Source organism: Coffea eugenioides, chromosome 8, assembly GCF_003713205.1.
Source record: "Coffea eugenioides isolate CCC68of chromosome 8, Ceug_1.0, whole genome shotgun sequence".
NCBI lineage: Eukaryota > Viridiplantae > Streptophyta > Magnoliopsida > Gentianales > Rubiaceae > Coffea > Coffea eugenioides.
In genome coordinates this window covers 18,967,435-18,991,682 of record NC_040042.1, presented here as the reverse complement: position 1 = coordinate 18,991,682, position 24,248 = coordinate 18,967,435, and positions in this window count along the sequence as shown.

Below are 24,248 nucleotides of genomic sequence, written 5' to 3'. Positions count from 1 at the left end.
GAATGTTTAGCCAGGGTTTGAAATTTTCAGTTGTGATTATTATTGTTTATATAGTATATGATATTGATGAGCTTGGATAGGGACTTGGGGTAGTGATTCAAGACATGAATGTTATTTTTAAGCATTGAATCATCAAATTGCCAGCCTTAGTGATGAATCTGCCCTATTTCTGACCTATATGTTCATCCATGTTAGAGGCCGAATCAGGTCTAAGTCGAAACATAAAAGTTGTAGGGAATGGAGTTAATTAGCTACCTTCAAAATTTCAGCTCAATCAGAGCACTGTAGCATATGAAATAACTAAAATATCCCTAACTACCAAATGCACTATTTCACAGGCAGCTTTCTGTTTTCTCTGAGATTGCACATTTTGACCCTGAAAATACATGAACTAGATGTCAATGCCATAAGAAATGTAGTTATCTGTCTTAGCTTCGAAACGCCATAAAATTTACCCCAATCTGATAAGCATAGCTTCAATTGTGACCGAAATGCCAAGAGACGTCAAACCTGCTGTTTAGCCATTTGTCTTTAAAACTGGTTTCCGGTCGCATGGTTAGACTTGTCTTGTAGTTGGATGACATTGAGCCTAGTTGAAGGGCTATTATGTTAACATGGCTTATTTGTGCCTTTGGGCTGAATTGAGGAAAATAATGAAGCTATAAACGACTGGAAATAGCTAATTACAAAGGGCATGCCGTCCAAATTTTCACTCGAGGGCTAGGCGGTTATACTCGCGACTTGAGCGAAGTTTTGAGGACGAATTGAACTTCAAGTGTCTAGGGTATTCGAGTCTTCTTTCGTAGAAGTATATAAGGCCGAATTTGGCCGAAACTCGTACCTTGGAAAAATGAAAGTAGCGATCAATAGAAATACGTTTTCCCCGTCTTTTCAACTCAAATGGGAATTCCAAAGTTTTAATCGCTTCATCGCTAAAACTAAAAGAGCGAGCATGTGTTTTCTAGGACATAATAAGTAATATGAATATTACCCAAATTAGTTTTAATTACTTGATTTTTGTTAAACGAAACGCTTAAGTTTCGAACCTTAGTTGATTTCAAGTTCTTAAATGATGTTCTATCGCAGATTTGGATTCCAAACAAGGAGTAATACCTGAACGTGATCCTAGGAAGCACTAAATCTTTGGTGAGTGCTTCCAAATACCTGATTGAACTTGACACTTGTTTAAATGCTTGGCCAACATGGTCGGATGATATTTGATTGGTTTGGTCGGGCAAGGGTGTACTTTATCACACTTGCCCCAATGTGATATATTCTTGTTCATTAATTGCAATTTAATTGATATACATGCATATGATTCGTACCTTGTCTAGAATTGAAATGCTAAAAAAATTATTTTTTAGGAAAGTGATTTGAATATTTTTTTAATCATTTAAGGAGAAGATAGATCTCTGCAATTCCTCTTTTTTAATTTCAATCATTAAGGTGAAGATTTTTGTGGGAAAGAGGAAGAATTAAATAAAGAATATAGAGAAAAAGAAATAAAAGAAAGGAAAATAAGGTAAATGAAAAGTCAAAATAATGCAAGGGCAATTTTGTCCTAAAGGGGGTTAAGTGAGCAAAATTAAAGGTTAGGGGGTAAATTGAGAAATGAGGTATTCTTTAAGGGGATAAAATGTGATTAACCCAAAAAATAACTCTATGGGGTAAATTGATAATGAGGCTATATTTAATGGGGGTAAAGTGATAGTAACTTTAAGGGCTAAACTTGTCTTTTTACTTTAATTAACAAACCCTATTAAGTTTGATCGTTAGTTTTGGGTGACTAAAAGATAATGTTAAGGAGAAAATTGATAGTGGCACCGAACGTTAAGGGGTTAAAGTGATAATAACCCTTAATTTTGAAACCAAGATATTTTCTAAATTTACGACGTCAGTGACACAAAAGAAAAAAAATTTCATATGAATGAGAAAGTGAATGAAGCTATTTTTGTTTTAAAACCTAGTATATCTGTACTGATATAAAATAAAACTAATCAAAATTGTGATAAGCTTATTCTTGATCAACAACAATATTATGTTAAGTAAAAATATAATTTTTAAATTTATTAAGAACTCAAACCAATACAAAAATTTTTTGGCATTTTAAGTGAGCCTGTTAAATGCTAATATGGTTTTAAAGTTAATATTATATATACTGACATTCTATACGTGAGTAAATATGGATGCTCAAAGTGGCTGCTTAGAGCATACAAGACAGATTCAGTCTTGTTTTTCGGCAAACTTTGGAAATTCGACAAAATTCACAGAAAGTGAATTAGTCTCTGAAATTTGTGACACCATGAAAATTTCAATCAAGGTTTCAAACACAACAAACGAAACTAAATTCGAAGTTTTGAGCGTCAAGATATAGTAGCTCAAAGTTGGTAAATTTTCACTACTAAACAGTGAATTTTCCAGATTTGAAAGTAAAATTTGAGACATCATTTGGGTATCAAAATGGTCTTAGAATAACACTAAATTTGGTACAATTCAACTTCCATATGAGGACTACTTCTCTATCAAATTTCACGTAAAAAGTCGTACGGGAAGGTAGTTAACAAAACTACCAATGTTCAAGAAATTCCCAAAGCAAATCTGTCTTCTTGTTTTCTTTTCCTTTTCAAACACTTTGTAACATGAAATCAGTCCCATTTTGGTTCATTTGTGAAACTAAGGTCCAAGAAACATTTCATAAGCTATTGATAGTTGGTTGACATCAAAATTTCAAAATAAAACATCTCACAAACAACTAAACCAGTCGTCCAGCAAAAAGAAAGGTTTTCCAGTTTTGTCGCAGTTTGGAAATTGAACCATATCTCGCTCAATACAACTTGGAATTCAGAATGGTTGGTAGTGTTGGAAACTAGAATCATAAGGCTACATTTCATCGGAAAAATTCGTTTTCAAATTCAATTCATAAGTGTGATAAAATAGAGCCATAAAATGCAGCTTTTACCTTTCTCTCAGATAGGCCATCAGAACAGGACAGCAACTTTGCCGATTCACTACGGCTCACTCATTTCGAACTAGAAAGTGAATTTTATACCGTTGGAAAACTACAACTGTCTAGTTTCAAATGCCACAAGTGACACTCGATTTTAATGTCTAGACACAGAGATATGTTCGATCAAATATACACTATTCAGACTGCCTGAACACGTTTTCCAGATTTCTTTACATTTCGAAATTTCAAGTTTTGCTCTACTAATTCAAATGATTTTTGATAGAAACTTTCTACACACCATATACAACATATATACATCAGTTTCACAGTCATTTGAGTATCAAAATTTGAAATAAAGGCACGGCAATAACAGGATAGATTATGCCAGCATTCCAACGCAATTTCCTTCGATCTTTCCTTCAATCTCTAACCTTAACACTCATCACAAACACACTAACACACATTTTTAAGATCATGGAAGTCCTTATATAACGAAGGTGGGAGTTCATAGAGCCTACTTCAACCAATCCAATCCAAATAACAACAACAACAAGAAAGTTACAAGCTTCAAAGCCAAGAATGAAACTTTTTAAAGCCAAGAAATGAAAGATTAGATGAGTTGAGGTGTATACCTCTTGAATCCTTGAAGAACCAGAAATTTTTTATCACAAAAACTCCAAGAAAACCGCCAAGATGATGTCTTTCACTAAACTTAAGCTAATCTCTAAGTGATATGGAAGTTGAGTGAAGATTTTGGAGTAAAATTGTGCAAGAATGGAGCAAGAATAATGAAGAGCTTTCTCTTCTTCTTCCTTGGCTGGTTTGGCCGGCACTAAGAGAGAGAAAAGAGAGGTTGGTGTGTTGTGAAGCTTCCTTTGGAAGCTTGAGGGTTTTGTGGCCAAAATTCTAACAAAAGTCAACTGAGAATAGTGCTCGAGCGCGCATGTTTCGTATCCGATTTATTTCGGGTTTGTTTCACTTGTGCACTAAACCTCTAATATACTTCCTTTAACATTATAATTATTCACTCTTAGTAGTCTAGTATAAATTTCTTAAATCTCTATGTAACTATTTCGGCTCGATATATGCAAATTTCCGATTCACGCGCAATAAAGCAAAACTTAAAAGGAATTCATATAACGATAATATAATTAACTAATACTAGGGTAAATATTTATAAAATGACTATTTAAGAATAAAAATATGAATTCTCAGACGAGTCTAGTATTAATTCCTCAAATCCCCAATTAGTTTGTATCAGTACGATTTTTGGGAAACTTTCGACGTGCACACGGTATAAGCTTAATTTTAACTCACTCACATCTAATTTCTCAATTAACTTTTCTTAATTTACTATTGATCATTCTTAATTCTCCAAGATTATTGCACTCTTGAATCAAATTTTGCCTCAAAAAACGTGTACTCGTTATTCCTTACTAAACGAGCCTCCAAAAAATGAATTTTGCTAACGAAACGTTTTAAAAACATAAGGGAGACATTGTTCCATACAAATGAACTTAAAATGGTTGAAATAAATTATTCGGAGAAAACAGGTGAATAAATAATTAAATAAGCCAGTAAAATAAGATAAAAATAAGAAAATTTTCGGGTTCTCACAGTAACTTTAAGAAACACCTTATTTCCTACTTCAAATTCCAAATCCTTTCTTCGGTTATCTGCATAACTCTTCTGTCTACTCTAAGTTGTCTGAATTCTTTGACTAATTATTTTCACCTTCTCATACGCCTGCTCAACCCCCGGTATCTTTTCAGGATCCAAAACCCTTCTCTCCCTCACATTATCCCAATAAATCAGTGGCCTACATTTTCTTCCGTAAAGAGCTTCATATGGTGTTATTTTTATGGAAGAGTGGTGACTGTTATTATAGGCAAATTCGACTAAAGTCATGTGTTGGTCCCAACTACCTCTGAAATCCATTATACATGCCTTTAACATATTCTCAAGAGTTTGAATAGACCTTTCTGACTGTCCATCGGTTTGATAGTGGTATGTGATACTAAGATTTAACTTAGCACCCAACGCTTCTTGCATTTGCTTCCAAAATCACGATACAAATCGAGAGTCCTTATCTGAAATTATACTTACTAGTACCCCATGTAATCTGACAATTTCACCCAAATACAATTTAGCCAATTTCTCAAGAGGGTATTTCATGTTTATTGGCAAGAAATAAGCAGATTGGTCAAACGGTCTACTATTACCCATATTGCATTATGGCTTCTTGGAGATCGCGATAATCCTGATACAAAGTCCTTGGTAATATTTTTTCATTTCCACTTAGGTATCTCTAAGGGTTGTAGCAATTGCAATGGTTTCTGGTATTCAGCTTTAACCTGTTGGCAAGTAATATAGGTTTGAACAATTTGAGCAATTTTTCTCTTCATATTACCTCAGTAGTATAACTTTTAAAATCCTGATACATTTTATTACTGTCGGGATGTACTATGTATTTAGAATGGTTTGTCTCTTCTAAAATTTTCCTTCTCAATTTTTCATTACCTAACACAATTATCCAATCTCGAAATTTCAATATTCCATTGAGTAACATCTTATATTTTGATAACTCTCCTTTCTTCTCCTTTTCCAACCATTTTTGTACCACGGGGTCACTTTTCTGTGCTCCTTTGATATGCTCTAACAATGAAAATTTTATTGTAATATCTCCAAAGATCACCCTTTGTTGCTCCATTCGAGGGTTCCATTCTCCAACCTTTTCCATCAAACTCCACTCTTTAATCATTAACCCTGCTATTTGAACTTTTCTACTTAAAGCATCTGCTATTACATTCACCTTTTTAGGATGATAATTGATAGTACGATCGTAATATTTCAAGAATTCCATCCATCTTTGCTGCCTCAAATTCATTTCCTTCTAAGAGAATAAATACTTAAGACTCTTATAATCGGTATAAACCTCAAAAATCATCCCATATAAACAATGTCTCTATTTCTTCAGAATAAAAACAATAGTAGTCAATTCTAAATCATGAGTCGGATAATTCTGTTCATGAGGTTTCAATTTTGAAAAGGCATATGTAATTACTTTCTCATTCTGCATTAATACACATCCCAACCCCTCTTTTGATGCATTAGTATATATTATAAACCCATCCTTTCCTTTTGGTAATGTCAAGACTAGGGCCATAGTTAATCATTTTTTAAGTTCTTGAAAACTAGTTTCACACTGAACATCCCAAATAAACTTGTCATGTTACTTAGTCAACTCAGTTAAAGGCCTGACAATCTTGAAAAAATCTTTTATGAATCTGCGGTAATATCCTACTAAACCCAAGAAACTCTGAATTTCAATGGGACACTCCGGTCGTTTCCATTCATGATAGCTTCTACCTTAGCCGGATCTACAGTTATTTCTTCCTTCGAAATTATATGCCCCAGAAAAGACACTTTCTCTAACCAGAACTTACACTTACTAAACTTGGCATACAATTGATGCTCTCTTAATGTCTGCAAGACCAACCTCAAATGTTGTTCATGTGTCTCTCGGGTTTTGGAGTATATCAAAATATCATAAATGAATATTATTACAAATTGATTCAAATATGGTCTAAATACTCGATGCATCAAATTCATAAATAGTGCTGGTGCATTAGTCAATCAAAAGGCATCATAGCGAACTCATAATACCCATAGCAGATATTAAAAGCAATTTTTGGCACATCTTCCTTTCTTATCTTTAGCTGATAATACCCTTGCCTGAGATCTATCTTAGAATATATCACTGCTCCTTGTAATTGGTCAAATAACTAATCAATGTGTGGTAAAGGGTATTTCTTCTTAATAGTGGTATTATTTAGATCTCGGTAGCCTATACACAATTTCAAACTCCCATCTTTTTTCTTAACAAATAAAACCGGGGCTCTCAATGGAGATTCATTCAATTATATAAAACCCCTTTCCAATAAATCCTATAGCTGTATCTTCAATTATTTAAGTTCAGTTGGGGCCATTCTATAAGGAGTTCTAGAAATAGGTATTGTTTCAGGCAGCAATTCTATCTTAAACTCCACCTCTCTCTTAAGAGGCATAGACACTAATTCCTCAGGAAATGCATCCAGATAATCTTTCACCACTGGTACTTCCTCAATCTGTACCTTGTCGTTTTAGGTGTTAATCAAATAAGCCAAGTATCCTTGTACTCCTTTATACACCAATTTTCTAGTTTGTATTCCCGAAATAAGAACAGATAAGGCCAGTTTACCCTTTACATCTAATCGTAGGGTTGGTTCTCCCCATATGTCAAATTCAACTACTTTGGTTCTACGGTTCAATTGGGCACGATATCAAGCCAAACAATCCATACCTATAATAATATCATATCCTTGAATAAGTAAGGCTACTAAATCTATAATCAACCTCCTTTCGCCAACCCAGAATTCACAATTCTTATAAACCGTACTAGTCATCAAACTATGTTCACCTATTGGTGTTTTAACTTCTAAATCATATGATAACTTAGTCGGTTTTACATCAATACCATACATAAATCAGGATTTACGAAAGAATGGGTTGCACCAGAATCAATTAAAGTGTGAGCAAGACGATGGAAGACAAGAAGCATACTTCCCACTACCTCAGTTGCTCTGGAGCCTATTGCCTATCTATTGCATAAGCCCTGGCGGGTACCCTTGGTCTATTACTCCTATCATTGGCCTATCTAAAGGCATTCTGGTTCAGTGGTTGAGTATTTATTCCTTTCTGTGCTTTTTTCAGATAGTTATTAAGCTGATGTTCTATACTATTACAAACCAAACACTTTCATCCCTTTACCCAGCAATTACTTTTAGAATGATTTACCTTCTTGCAATAACTACAAGCTGGACGAGGTACCATCACTTGGTCTCGTCGAGGTGTGCCTCCATGTTATCCTCTCACTATCTGAGCTCCTCCAGACAAGGCTCCTTCAAATCTCCCATGTCGTAGGGGTAAAAGTAGGGCAAATCTTATTCCATCTAGTCTTCTATCGACTTTAGAGGGTGGTGCATTTTCTCTAGGTTTTCCAGGATTACTATGAGGTGTACCTCTTTTTGTAACTTGGAAAGCTCTCAATTGAGATTTAGAACTTTCTACCCTTTGAACTCTCTTAAGAGCCTCCCCAAAAGTGCTTATCTGTGCAGCAGTTAAGGCTTCCTGTATTTCCAAATTCAACCCCTGCATAAATCGCCTCTTCCGCTTTTGCTCCATGATAACCAATTCAGGAGCGAATTTCGACAATTTAGTAAACTAGGTCTCATACTCAGCTACACTCATCATCCCTTGTCAAAACCTTATAAACTCATCCTCCCTCCTTTCTTGAATTATCGAGGGTATAAAATTTTCATTAAATTCTCTGGTAAAATTCATCCAAGTCCAGGGTACTTTCTCCCTCTCTCACTTGGCTCAAATAACATTCCACCAAAATCAAGCCTCTCCTTCGAATTGGAATACTGTGAAGGTTGTTTGTCTTTCCTCCAAGTATCTCAAGGCTTCGTAAATGTTAACCATATTTTTCAACGAATTTTTAGCTACTTCCGGATGCCACAGGAGAACTTGGGTCGGTAAAATTTTAGAAACCTAGGGCTTTGTGCTCTCCTACCTCCCGATCCCTAAGTTGATTTACAATCCCAACCCTTTGATCTAGTCGGGGTGCTATACGCTCTAAAAGGTCAGTCATCTTATTTAAAGCAGTAGCTACTGGGTCATCTATATTAGTTTCGTGTTCCTGGTTCTGGTTAACTGCAGATTCCCGCTCTTCCCCTTGCTCTTGGAGTTGCCTAGGTCTACGGCCTAGTCGTTGTGGCCTAGCCTCCATATCTCACTATCAATTTATGTATAAATAATTGATAATTAACTACACATACTTAGGTTAACAAGTAATCTTAGTCCTAACATGCTAGTAAGTTATACAATATTATAACAAAACAAACGCATGGTCATTAGGTTACATAACATAACAATACAAGTTACAATACATACCAACTTCAGACATTTTAGAAGAAACCAAACAAATCACAAATACATCCGATATTCTTCAAACATGACGTTAACTTCGGTCTTTACAAACATAAAAGGAAACAATTCAACAATACAATGAAATTATCATAGCAAACATAGCTAATAGCTTAACCCTTAGCTTTAGATTCAACTTAAACTCTATTGATCTAGTTCTGGATAGTCCCACTAGACCCTATTCCTTCTTCCGATTTTGTTTCCATAGGTTCCTCTTCCTCTAGATCTTCCTCAGAATCTTTCTCTACCAGTTCAGCTTCACCTTCAACTCTAGGAGCTTCTACAACTTGACCTTAGATTCTCCCCCACAACCTGTTCCATCAAAACTTCCCATTCAACAAGAATTCCTTTGGTTCAGTCTCTTACTTGCCTCACCATTCCTTCCAAGCAATTGTTAGTTGCTTGCAACTGCTCTCTCAAAGTATTGGTTGTCTCTTGTTCAGCTATCAGCTCCTATTCATTTCTCGAATTCTTTCATTGTGCATTCTTGTCACCATTCCTTCCAAGCAATTGTTAGTTGCTTGCAACTGCTCTCTCAAAGTATTGGTTGTCTCTTGTTCAGCTATTAGCTCCTATCCATTTCTCGAATTCTTTCATTGTGCATTCTTGTAATCACCCTTATCTTCCAAATTTGACTATAGTATGCGTCGTTTCGGGTCGCCAACCTCTACCTTTCATCTACTATTGCTAATACTACCCGATCGAGATATGAATATGTCCTCCAACAGTTGCACTGTCTTGTCATTCGTCGGCCTAGGACATATTGTCGAAAATCCTGACTAGGTCTTTCCTAATATAGAATAGTCCTTCGTCTTCTATGTGGCGACTCTGGGAAACTCCTTCCCACACTATTTCCTTCACCATTTCTTTCCATTCCTACAATTATATTTTTAAAAGAATCAAACTCCTATTCAATTTAATTAAATTTTTTACCTAACATTTTGCTCTAATAACTCAAGATATTTAGAAATACAAGTCTTCTAACTTTTCGATTCATTTCAAACCTAGACTCTGATACCACCTGTGACATCGCCACCTTCTTTTAAAGCGTGCCCTAAAAGTTAGCGGATCACCAGCCTGGTTCTCACCAGGGCTCATTAACTAACATGAACTTCAGAGATAACATTTTTACACTGAGCATCCAAACATCCATTCTTAGTACTACACCAAACTCAAAACAAAAGATTCAACCATTACGAGGTACAAAAGAAACCATGACTACAATATATACACAACAACGGATCTCCCAAAATAAATTTTCTGATTCAACTCATTCATTCTTCAACCTCCAATTCCTGTAAGGAAAACAAAACTAAACGGTTGAGCCAAAGATCAGTGAGGTTCAAAAGTATAAATTCAATATCATTACAAGACATTTCTTAAATCATAACCAATTAGAAGGACAAATTGATAAGATAAACATTCATTAAAAGGATACAATTCTTCTTGCTCCACCATTTCCCCTTATATCCTCCAAAACAATAAACAATCTCCGACAATCAATAAACTGTTCATTAATCTCCAAACTTCTAGGTAAACTCGAGTATACCATTCAATTGTTCATGGTAGCTGACCTAATCGACCAAGTCCTATACCGGCTCGATTAGATCAACTGGCCAAGGCCCGGGGCCCAATTCGACCAATGTGATAAAGTGCACAACGGTCTACATTCATTCATGCACAATTCAATCAAAATTCACTGTGGTTTTCATTCAATTCAATAAGGCAGTAGTGGTTAAGTAAGCTCCAGCTTTTTCCAATAAAACTTCAAAATAAGCAAAATCATCAAATGCACATGTATAATCAACTTAAGAACACTCACCCTAGTCAAAATAAGTTATATTTGAATCTCGGAGTTGCTTCCTGGCTCGTTGCTATCTCCTAAGGCAAGTTTAGGATCCTGAGGTAAATATACAATTCGTATACAGCCACTTATCACTTACAATTTAAGGTATAAATTATTACACTACAAGAAAATTTCCCTATTATGGCATATTTGTTAGGGCACTATTCATTAAATGCCTCAAATAAACACTTATTAAGGCATTAGGTAGTTTCTGCCATATTATCACCTATTAATTAAATAAAAAAAAACAATGTATAAGGGACAAACCTTATAAGAAAAACTGAAAATAAAAAAAATATAAAGAAAATATTTGCAGAGGCATTTTAGAGATGTGCCTCAACAACTATTAGAAGGAAAAACAATTAATTGTTTCATGAAAAAACAAAAAAATGCTTAAAATGTGCACCTAAAAGAAGCGGCAAAATTATCCCAAACCCCAAATTTTGCAGATACCTTAACGATTCATTGACCCATCTTTCTCCCTCCTTTCGGTCTTCTACCAATCTATCCCCAAATTCTAATCTAACACTTTTATTTTTCATTTACCCATCTCTTTCCCTGACTCTCTCTCTCTCGGTCCTCTACCCTCAATTTGTTTCTCTCCGTCCTCTGTTCTCCCAATCTCTTTTCTCAGAATTTTTCTAAAACTCATTGCCGGCTCTCACTAGCTCTCATCCTCCCAATATTTTTTCTTTTGATTTCTCAAATTTATGTTGATTATGGTGGATCCTAACTCAATATCATGAAGTTGCTCTGAATTCTGTTGATTGCATGTTGGCCGATTGAAGGATTTTAGGACAATCATCACTCACTCTATTGTGCTTGAAATTAGAGGTATGTTTATATACTCATTAATTCCTATTAATTAGATGTATATTCCTCCATTTTGAATGTCGACTTTATCAAATCCAAAGGAACAAGGAGCAAAAGAGGCTTGATTTTTGTTGGGCATTTTGCTGCAATCATTATTTGCTTGTACCCCTTTACCATTTTGATCATCAAAATTCCATAGCCACCCCGATAAACCATCCATGAGAATATTGGCGTTCGACCATGAATCCGCTTCTTGATATAGCACTGGCAATTGTGGATTTTCCATTACTAGATGTAGCGGTACCGCTGGAATTTCTTGCTGGGTTTGTATTTGGGGAGAGAAAAGGGATTATGGGCAGTCGAATATGTTAATAAGTTAGTTAATTAACATAATAACATTTATATGGTTGAGTCAGACTGTAGAGAAAAATGATGAAGCAACAAATGACAATACCACCAAATCTTTAAGGTGTTCTTTACCGAAAGAAATTATAAAAGAAAAAGAAAACCAAGTCTTTGAGGTGTGTAGGCTTCTGAACAACGAACAGCTTTATCTAATTTTCCTTTCTTGTCTTTTCTTTTCTTTTCTTTTTTTCATAGAACAGCTTTGATTCCGAACGGTGCACGAATTTTATTGTTTTGGCTTCATGTAGTTTAGTCATTAGTGAACTTCTTTGAGAAAATACAGCAGCAATCTTTGTTTTTGGTACAATATATATAGTGGCAATCATTGGTATGGATCTTATATTCCTTGTCTGGGAATCTTATGTCCCGCAAAGTTAACAATATGTGTTAGTTTCAGAATAATATATAATCTAGAATAGTATCTTATTTACATGATTAATGTTGGTTATGGTTTCAGCTACTCCTCTTAATCTCACTTCAAGTGAGTTAATTATTCTTGATTAGGTATATAGTTTTACTCAAATGGGAGCCTTTCAATCTTTTCTTGCAATGTTTCAAGGAATGGGCTTTTAGGTTCAGAGCAGAGCTCATGTTGATAGAGGCAAGTTGCTCTATGTGATGAAATCAGAGAGAATTTGAGATGAAAATGAGGATTATTGTGGGCTTATATAGGGATTCAAAGTGTTGAAAGTTTGGTGCTCTGATATGTGTTTTCTTCTCTTTTTTTCCTTTTTTTTTTAAAAAAATACATGATATAATTTAAACAAATAAAACATTTTGAAACTAGCGTCCAAATACATAAGATATAATTTATAAACTTTATATTCGAATGTAAGTTCTTAAGACTGGGTGAATAATTATCTAAGACCAGAATTTGTTTGTCCCAAAACATATAGTCTAAGTTTCAACAAAATAATACTCTACTATAAACTTATCCCTTTTCATAATTGGTTCTTTTTCATGAGCCTTTATATAACAAGCCCTGTCAATTAGGGAGTAATTATTGTTTTAAAAAATCAATATCTATTTGACTATCTGTCCAGATTGGACTTTATTTCTTCAGTCCTTGTTTTCTGTTTCTCCCAGGCTCAATAATTTGCATTTACTATATTGTACTTTCTTTCTTCTTTCTCCCAATCATTTCTAGCAGTACAGTTGCAACTTCGAAGTGAATTTATTCAAGGTAGTTGCTTTTACTTTATTTTGGACAGGTTTATATTTGCTGGTAAGTATTTGATGGAGGAAAAGTGTTAGACTTTGGTATTCTTGAGCAGGTACATTACTTTATTGGTTGGTTTTATACATTCACATGCCTGATTAGTCTTGTTCTAATTTGCTTTTGAATATAGCAGTTGGTTATTTTAGCTTTTATCTCACATAAAATGCATTATTTCAGGTACTCAATCATTAACACTCCTTTATGTTGTTTGATGAGTAAATATTTGATAACTCTAATAATATGGATAAGAGTTGGATGTGGAAAGATAGAAGAAGTGGTGAATTTGAAAGGGTTTGAAATTATTCTTAAACTATGCCTTTAAGCATTCAAGTCATGGAAATGGAATGATTGCTTGTCCATGTTCAGAATGTAAATGTGGAGTATGTGTGTCTAGGGCAGATGCAAAAATTCATTTGAAGGTGTTTGGATTTCTTAAGGGATACACACAGTGGGTAGCTCACGGGGAATTTGTATATTCTTTTGCACCGATACAGACCTCAGACAATGTTCCTCATAACGTATCTGATGTAGGTGATGACATGAATGGTCTAGTTCATGAAGCCTTAGGAATACCGCAACAAGATCCTGCTATGGCTGGTACATTCGAATGTAATCAGGAACTACCTAATTCAGTTGCTGAAAAGTTTTATAAGTTAATTGATGATTCTCAACAAGAACTCTACCTTGGGTGTAAAAATTTTTCCAAACTTTCGTTCATAATTCGCTTGCTTCACTTGAAGTGTCTGGGTAAATGGAGTAACAAAATCTTTGATATGCTTCTTGATTTGTTGAGAGAAGCATTTCCTGAAGCCATGGAAAAATTGCCTAAATCTTACTATGAGTCTGAAAAATTAATGAAAGAATTAGGACTTAGATATGAAAAGTATGATGCTTGTCCTAATGATTGCACTTTGTATTGGGGGGTAAATGCAAAAAGAACTTGTTGTGAAACATGCAAAGAGCTTAGATGGGAAGCATCTGAAAATGATCCAACAGGTGAGAAAAGAAAAGTCGCACGTAAGATTTTATGGCATTTTCCACTAAAACCCAGGTTGCAATGTTTATTTATGTCATCTAAAACTGCAAAGCATATGAGATGGCACTCGGAGGGTCGTACTAAGAATGGTTATATGAGACACCCTGCTGATTCCCCAACTTGGAAAACTTTTGATTTTTAGCATAGGGATTTTTAGAGATGAAAGACATGAAATATTAGAGATGAAGGCAAAATTTGCTCAGCAAGAGGAACAAATTAAAGATCAAGCAAGACAACTTGCTAACCTGAAAGCTTATTTAGAGCAACAAAATGGTCATAACTTATTGAATCAATCAAGAATCACTTCAACATCATCTAATCATATGTCAACCTCAAGTTCCAGTCTTAGACCTCTTAAAGTAAGTTTTTTAATACATTTGTTCAGTAATGGCAGTCCTCTTTGCTTGATAATGATCTGATATTTAGGCATGTTTTGCTATTACCATTTGAAAGCAATTTTCTTACTATACTGTTGCTTACTACACAACATGGACTGGAATTTCGATGTGACTACTTTGCTTATGAATAGTTTTATGATGTTTCGGGTTTTGCATTTTCATGTAGGAGGGAGACTGGATTTCTCTTTTTAGCTTAGATGTGCCAACAAAAGTTGTGGCAATTGGATGGCTTCAAAGCCTTGATCCTTCTACAATAGTTGGGGGCCAACCACTAGGTTCAAATTGGTGTGAAGTGCTAGTTCAAGTTGTGGTTGAACGTGATGAGCATTTGATTAGGCTTTATGTGCCTTTGCAGACAATTGCTGATTCAATTGGTGCTCCTATAGCTTGGCCAACAAAACTAGTATGTTTTTCCTTTTCTAGCTTACAAATTATGTTAACTATTAATATCTCCTATGTTTGTCTCATTCGATAATTACGATAGATTTTAATACATAATATACTTATGCTATAGGTAAAAATTTGTGAAGATTGATGTGCTGAAATTCAAAAGTGGACAAAGTGTTGCAGCATATGGATACTTATCCATTTATATGGAAGTGCTCTAACTGTAAAAGGACAAAGTGTTGCTGCATATATTACAAGAAGTTGGTCTACTAGCGGTTTAGTTGATTTTAATTTATTTGGTGCTATTTAGGTGAAATCGTGGCAAACAATCAGTAGGACATTCTAGCTGTTTCATGAATGTTAAATCAAATATTATATTCTTTTTTCTCGGATGAAAGCTTAATTGGTTGGCTGAAAAACTACTAGTAGTTATGAGTACTTTAATTGTTATCATTGGTTATGGGGATAATTTGAAAGTGGTTTTTCAATCAAATATTGTTGGTTTTGGTCATTGAATGTGAGATGTCCAACATGAATGTATGATTATATTGATACAATAGGGATGTTATATTCATCGCAGTACATTGGCTGGGCATAAAAAGGAAAAAAAAATACAGTCTATTAAGGCACTTGTAAGTATCGTGATAAGGGTTTTTCGTAGTAGAAATTTCTTGTTACACAGCAGGTTTTTGAGGCATTTTAAAACACCTTAAAAGGTTAATATAGAGGCATTTGCCAGTATCTACATTAAGCTATGTAGTGACATATTTGTATGCCTCAATAACAGCCATTTCTTGACAAATACTACTATCTCAAGAACGGACTGTTAAGGCATTTTTAAGTGTCAATTTAAAGTTAAGATGGCATTGTTTTGTGCCTCTAAAAAGTTGAGATTTTGAAAGTTGAATACCAATTAAGGCATTTTTTGGTGTAAGCATTATAACCTTGTTTTGGCACTTCTAAATGTCTCAATTGTTTTCTAAGTCGTGGCACTTAATTGTGCCTTAAAAAGCTTTTGTGGCATAGGTTTTACATGGCACACTAAGTATGTGCCTCAATATATTAAGTGCCTCAACAAAGTGTGACTTGTGACATTTTGATGCGCCTCTATAAGCGGTTTTTCTTGTAGTGTTAAAAACCCAAGTTCCTTGGCTTATAAAACAAGACACAAAAATTCTAGCCATCCTTCTTACATCTATCTTCAAGATTTACCAAGTTTGATAGTTTAAAACAAGGAAAATATAAATATATACAGAATTAAGGTCTTATGAAGTGTTCGGGCTAAGATTAAATCATTTTCATTCCAATCTTAATAATTAAAGCTGGTGAAATTTTTCGTTTCTTCCTTTTAGGATAAACCAGAATCTAGTTTGCTTATTGTTCAAATTTGCTCAACTTTACTAGCTTTTCAAGTTTTGGGGTCAATAAAATGTACATGAAAAACAAGGTCAAGATGTTATAAGCTATTTTATATAAGATTACAACTAATTATCCTAGAATTTTTTAAAATCTCATGAAAGATTCAACTCCTCACTCTTTCGGCCAGCAAGCAAAATTTCTAGCAACATCACTTCAAATTTTTCAGTAAAGTTCCATATTTTACTTGCTTAAAACACTAAACACTTAGCATATATTCTATCCAACCTAAACTAAAGCAAATAACACACAATTTCAGCAAGTAATTCCACCAAGAAACCACAAATAACTCTATCATCAGCTAACTATAACTTTCAGCAATATGGCAGCTTAAAATACGGTACTTTCTCCATAATTTCTTCAGTTTTTAACTCCAACTCAACATGCAGAGGATGGTTATCAAGCTACAGAGTATCTTAAGCAGTAATATAAAGTTTACAGCCAAGGAAATCCAAGAGCAAAGCTGATCCAGGTCTTAATCTTTCCCCTCGGCCATGTTTTTAAAACTCTAATAGCAACCAGTTTAAAAACACAAATTTTCTCCTGTAATCCCTTCAGTTTATACCATATCTTTCATGCATGATGAAATCAAGGTATTATACGATATATTACAGCTTAGTACAGAAGTTTACCAAAATTTGTAAAAGGCAGCTGGAACTTCTTTATTTCTTGCTCTCAGATGAAGCTGAGAAATTTCCAGCAACCTCTTATCGATATTTTCAATCCAAATTTCCAACTTTCACAAGTCTCTTCAGCTAATCCTCTTATAATACTTAAGGTAAACATATTACGTGCATTTCCTTACATTATTTTCCATTCTACACTGATAACAAGCTGCAACTCCAGCAAATAACTCTCGGTTCCTACAGTTTTCTGTTCAACAACTATTCAATCTCTAATCAGAATTTTTCCTCAGTCAAGAACTCATTTTCCTTGTAAATTTTGACATGTAGCTTAAGTATCATATATATTAGAAGGGCAAGAGGTTATTGCAGAATTTTACCTCCCTTTTTCTCCTAAAATTTGAAAATTACAGCCTGCACTTTTAGTTTTCTACTTCGGTTCCTTCATAACAGCATCCGATCCTCTTTTTTTTTTCCTTCTATCTACTTTAGTCTCACTCAATTGAAGCTGGTAGGCGAAGATACCAACAAGATTTCTCTCCCTCTTTCTCACTTTTGCTCACGGTTTTGAGGTTGGAGAAGGAAGAAAGCTTCACTCTCGATTTTGTTTTCTCTCTTTTGTACCTAACAATCTGCTATCAAATGAAACATCCATGTTCCTTTCTCTGTTTTGGTTTTATGCTTAATCAAGAATAGTCAATTGGTTGCATGGTGAATTGATCAAGTCTTAAGGTTAAAAGGGTCTTTTGGCATTAGTTTATTTACTTGTTAAGGAGTTGTAATTTTATTATCTTCATGTATTGCCTCAAACTTTATTTATTCTAATTTGTATATTCCTATAAGAATTTTCTTGCATTAATCTAGGGTATTTCGAGACATTCAATTTATAAGAAATCAATGAAACATATAATTTGATCAATTATATGGTGTATGCAATGCTTTTGGCAACATATGAAGATAATATAAATTAAAATATATATAATGTGTATGTATATATATAATTTCTCGAGTTCTCACAAAGAAAATCTTTAGGTGCATCAAATACAACCCTACAAGGTCCATTTTGAACATAGCAAAACAAGTAAAGTTTCTATATTCAATATCTCACTTTTAAGCAAGTTTCAAATATTAGAAAGTTCTATTTCTTAGAAAGTTACTATTTTTGCTCTGTCTAACTAACATTGAAAAGAATCATATTATTTGGTCAATATTCTTGGAAAATCAATCATTAAGTAAAGTTTAGTTAATTTACCTTAGTCTTTATTATAGAATGGTAATGAATTAAATTAGTCCATCACTTTGGAAGTCATTTATTTTTGAAAAGCATCTTAAAATGTCAACGACCTTGGAAGAAACTGTATTTAAGAAAGACATATAAATCTATTACTTTATGCATTCATAGCAAGAAAATATTTAGGTGCATCAAATACAACCATACAAGGTCCATTGTATACATTAAGTAACTTTTCATTAAACATTGCAAAATTGTATTTATGAAAATTCAAAGGGGTAAACCCACTCACTTTGATCAATTTGGAAGAAAGTACTAGAATTCTAGATCCTTGCCTTCTAATTCGAGAGGAATGGCATGTAAATCTATTACATTATGCACATCAATTGTTCATCAATTATTTCTTCAATGCATCCCAAAGATATGTTTAACCTTATGGTACTTAACATTTCAAAATGAACAAAGTTTCTATATTTAATATCTCCTTTTTGAGTAAGTTTTTGATATTAGAAAGTTCCCTTTCTTAGAAAGTTACTATTTTTCACCTGCCCAACTAACTTTGAAAAGAATCCAGATATTTGGTCAATATTCTTGGAAAATCTATCATTAATTTAAAGTTTAGTTAATTTAACTAATCTTTATTTTAGAAAGTTCATGAATTAATTTAGGGAAGTTGATAGGTTGCAATTTTATCACTTATTTTATTATTAATTTCCCCTATTACCTGACTTGATGTGGATTGATTGCTGGATTCTACTCATTTTTAGTATTTTGCATTTATTTCAGGGAATAGAACGAAAATATAATAACAGGTGCCAAATTGACAGAAAAGGAGTTCAAATGACAGAGCTTGCCCCAGGGGCATTTTTGGAAAGGAAGAGCTTACGCCCATTTTGGTAATTTTTGCAAAGAAAAGATGGACGAAGGGCTAGGCCTGACGAGGGGCGGCCGCAATTGAGGAAAGGAAAGCTTCAGAAGAGATTAGGCATCAGAGGAGGGATGAAAAAATATAGCAATTAGTATAGGAACAAAAGGGGTAGCAGAAAGGGAGCACTTTGTTTTCTTTCCTTTTTCCTTTAGCTTTGACTTCTCTTCCTTAGCTTGTGGTAGTGGGATTCATCTACGGATGTCAGGAGCAAAATTGGGAAAACCTTGACTTTTCTTCATCTGAACTATTGGCAATTGCTTTTGCTTTTTCGTATGTCATCCGAAGTGAAACAGAGGGTTACTTCTTGTAACTTTGCTATCTTTTCTTGATTGGAGCGAATTGCATTTTCCCAATTTTTATGACAATGGCCGCGACTCTTGTTTCAATTGCCTACGGTGTGAGAACCCGTAAATTCCTCTTAATAATTTTCCTAGGGTTTATCCCCTTTAATGGCATGTTTTCTGCATTTTCTGGCTAGAAATATTTTCTTGGGGAAATTTTATGAGCAATTATAGTTTTTAGATGTTTTTCTAGCATTGGTGAATTTTTAGAAAATTAAGATTATCTATTGGATGTGGGACCCACTAGTGCGAAAAGTTCGTAAAAATTCGGCCAATAAGGTTAAGTTTCGGATACTGTGAAAAATTTATCGGGTGTTAAGAGATAAGTAGAGAGTGAGATTTGATTGATGAGAGAGAGAAAAGAAAGGATAGAAATGCATTTATGATAGTGACAAGTGTCACAAGATCATTGGAGTTGACTTAAGAAATACTATTCACATTTTTGACTTTTTTGACCAAAGGATTATATATCTCAAAAAAATCACAAAATTCACCATTTTTCTTCTCATTGTGGCCGAACCTCTCACTTGCAAGAAGGAAGAAAATTCTTCAACTTTCAAGCTTCCATATGCTTCAATCTTCTACAAACAAAAGCCTAGATTAGATTCTACTCCATAAAAACCTTTCTTCTAGTGATAGTAAGGGTATTAGTGAAGTTTGTTTGAAGCTCTAAGGTGGCCAACACCTCTCTACATCTCTTGATACTTGGTAAGTGATGCTTGAACCTCTACTACACCTAATGATGGTTATAGTATGCTTAGAAGTGGCTTGAGTGTTGGAATATATGATTTATTTCTTGGTTTGGCTTGATTTAGTGAAGTTTTCCATTTTATGATGAATTTTCTGGTTTCATATGATTTTGATGGTATGGTTGTTTTTGATGGTTGGTAATAAGGGGCTTTGACTCTAGTGGGTGTGAATTGTTGATAAATGCAACCAATTTTGGATTTGAAGTGAATTGTGAAAAGTTAGGGTTCATGAACCCCTATTCTGTCCGAAATTTTAGGTCATAGCTAGCGGCCGAATTGGACTTTGCTCAAAACATGAAAGTTGTAGGTATTGGTGAGTATGAAGTGCCTGCAAAATTTCAGGGCATTTGGAGTAGTATAGAGAGAGTTATGCCGTTTTTACTGTTGCTGTTTTTGGTGAACAGAATGTGCGGAACTGCGATAGTAATTGCCTATTTTGACTGGATTTGGTTTGGATTTTGAAGTTGGTGTCTTCTGATGAAATGTTACTGGATGTCTTAGCTATCATTTGCCTTTGGAATTTCGGCATTTGGACTTGTATAGACTGAGTTATAGTAATTACAGTTTTGTGTGATTTGCAAACCTGTTTTGGGAATTCTGGTATAGTATTTTGCATATTTGACCTAGTTGTGTTAGGAACTGGATTGAGTGACCTTCTACATTGTTGTAGCTCTGTTTCTTGGCTTCGAAACGGTGGGTCTTACACCCCCATCCGATAATCGTAGTGAATTTGACGCCATTACCGCAAAATAAGGGCAAAACAGTTTTTCTATTTGGGGCCAAGACTAATGCTATTTCTAATTTCTGGTTTGCTATCATGCTTATTTATGCATATGAGACCCTATTGGGGTTGTGTTCAGCATTGTTTTATGACTCGTCGTCGAGTCTCTCTTAGGGCTTGCTTTCATTTTGGTTGTTTCCTAGCTAACTTTTGTACTTGTACCACTTTGAGCCCTGTACGGCTTTTGGGAAATGAGATGACCTTTGGTGTGAAATGTTGGGGCTGATTTGAGGAAATCATGAAGCCTAAATGGCTGGAAAAGTAAGAATTTTAGGGACGGTGCTGCCCGATTTTCTAGGCCGTTTGGTTCCTTTAAGTAGATTTGCCTTTTGATGGAAATGAAAGGCTTTTGGGTTGTTTGTGCCTAAGTCTTCATGTTACCTTTTCGTTTCTAAGAAAATCATGTTTTGCACCCTTGCATTAGTAACTATTTGGCGGGGCATACGACTAGTAGTCGAGCCTCACATGTGCATTCTGTTTACTCGATTCTGGAAGTAAAACCTTCAATTGGTTTATTTTGATTATTTTAGGATTTCTTGGCGATTAAGGCCAATCTGAAGTGAAAACTTTTGAAGTTGAGCCGGTGAGTGTACCACTCCCCTCCATTGCTATTTAACTTGATTTCTGCTCTGCAATCTGTTTATTTGTTCGAGACGAGGGTGTACTTTATCACACTCGTTCTCTAGTCTGTTCATATGCCAAGTTACTATGCAAAATTTGAATCTGTTATCTGTGTCTGCATCTGTTCGGATTTCTATGACCTATGAGCTCAATCCTGTGGCTAAGTTATTCGAGTCGGGCCGGCAAGGGCCTGGACGATTAGATAACGAACCACGGTAGTCTGTTCGGGGATTTTGGGTATTGAGACCCTTGATTCCGGGTATACTCGAGTATTACCATTTTGTTCGTTTGAGGTGAGCGGGCCCGGTAAAGGGGTGTTTGGTGGATGGAATTCGGTGATAAGAGGGGTCTACGGACGCATTGGTTCTATATACGTTGACGGAGAGTCAACCGGTTTGGATCAAGTATTGCGCTGGAAATTTGGCTCCTGAGAGCCACCCGTATCCTTCTGATTTGAATCATTGGTTCCTTTGCTTTACATCTGACATGTGTATCTGATTTGTTAAATGTGAAATGCCATGATTTTAATGCTATCTGTTTGGTACCTCATTGAGCGCAAGCTCACCCCTTTCCGTTCCTTTTGTTTTCCTTACAGGAAACTAAACCCTTTTGGTCTGGATTTGACAAATGGCTGCCAAATTGAGCTAGTTGAACATATCTTTTGTATAGCTCATGCATTAAAACCCTAAGTGTACTTTTGGGGCGTTTTCTCTTTTGATTTGGCAAACCGTGTGTATATATTAACTTTTGAAAACTTTTGTATGTCATTTTGATTTGTAAACGCTAAAGTTCAGATGTGAATGTTTGTTGGCTATTTCGGTTGGGTTCTGACGGGTCGGTCACTATTCATGGCCGAATTCGGATTTCATGTTTTTTTAAATTTTGGGTTATTTTACCATTTTGACTCGTTTACGCTCGTTCGTAAGTTCCGGATCGCTATAGATAGTGCTAGTCTGCATCGTGAGTCCTGGCGAGAGCTGGGCAGGCAGTCCGCTCACCCCTTTGGTTCGCCTTAGGGGAAAGTGGGGCTGTTACATACGGACTCAGTTCATAAGATATGAACTAATTTTCTCACTCTAGTCAGGAAACAACGGATGCTTTGGGTTGCCTAAAAATTGTGAGATCGATTTAATTTTATCTTTCTCTTTTATTTATTGGTATTCGCATATTCCTCGATTGCTATGCTTATGGTTATTTAATTAATTGATTGTCTTGGATCCGGATAATTAGTTAATTTGATAATCTCTTGTCAATTAGGGCATTTAAATCCGTAATTGTTTAATTGCCTTGAATTAGTGACAACTGGCACGATTGGATTTGTGTCAGGGGGATACGCGGGCTAATCTAAAATAACCCTGGTAGTGCGTTATTTGGTTAGAATAGGACTCCTCTAATACGTAAGGCAATTGGGGAATTAAATCTTATGGGCGTACCTAGGATTATTTCCTAATTAGAGCAGTGATTAACGGGCGTACCTTAATCACCGACGCAGTAAGGAGGGGTTGACTGCCATCGCTTGTTTGGTAGTTATAACCTATTTATTGATAAATAATTGGAATTGCCTTTGCTTCGATGATCAATTAGGTGAACCATTGCCTTTGTTTTGATGATCAATTAGGTGAACCATTGCTGTCAGCCAAAAATTGACAGGGTGTCGAAGCCTGCACAATAATAAAATTAAACCTAATTGCCAGTTAAAATGACCAAAACCTAATTCCAAGTACTGGAGCAGGGACTCTAGGTGTGCAATGGGTTACTTGATTCACCATATTCCCGAAGAGTTTGCTTGATCTGATATACCCGAATGGGATGGTTATTTTTTCACAAATAATTATGATTTTGTAGACAAGGCAAGTAGAGTCGTATCCTCAGGGACTGGGTATATTTATTTCTTAAGAAATCCAATGTAACACAGGGGGGTGATTTTGTAGGAACGACGACAATCAAATAAATTCAAATAAGAAACTAAAAATAAATAACTAACTAGAAATTAAACCACAATTCACTGAACTTAGAGTAACAATAATTAAAGGCCTAAATCAATTAAAAGAAGAAAACAATTAAAAATAAAATAAAGTAGGCAACTAAAAGTCAAATAGCAATTCACTAAAATCAAGGTAATATTAATTAAAGATCTAGTCAAGAAATAACTTCAGCAATGGTTCACCTAATTGTTCATCGAAGCAAAGGCAATTCCAATTATTTATCAATAAATAGGTTATAACTACCAAACAAGCGATGGCTGTCAACCCCTCCTTACTGCGTTGGTGATTAAGGTATGCCCGTTAATCACTGCTCTAATTAGGAAATAATCCTAGGTACGCCCATAAGATTTAATTCCCCAATTGCCTTACGTATTAGAGGAGCCCTATTCTAACCAAATAACACACTACCAGGGTTATTTCATATAGCCCGCGTATCCCCCTGACACAAATCCAATTGTGCCAGTTGTCACTAATTCAAGGCAATTAAACAATTAC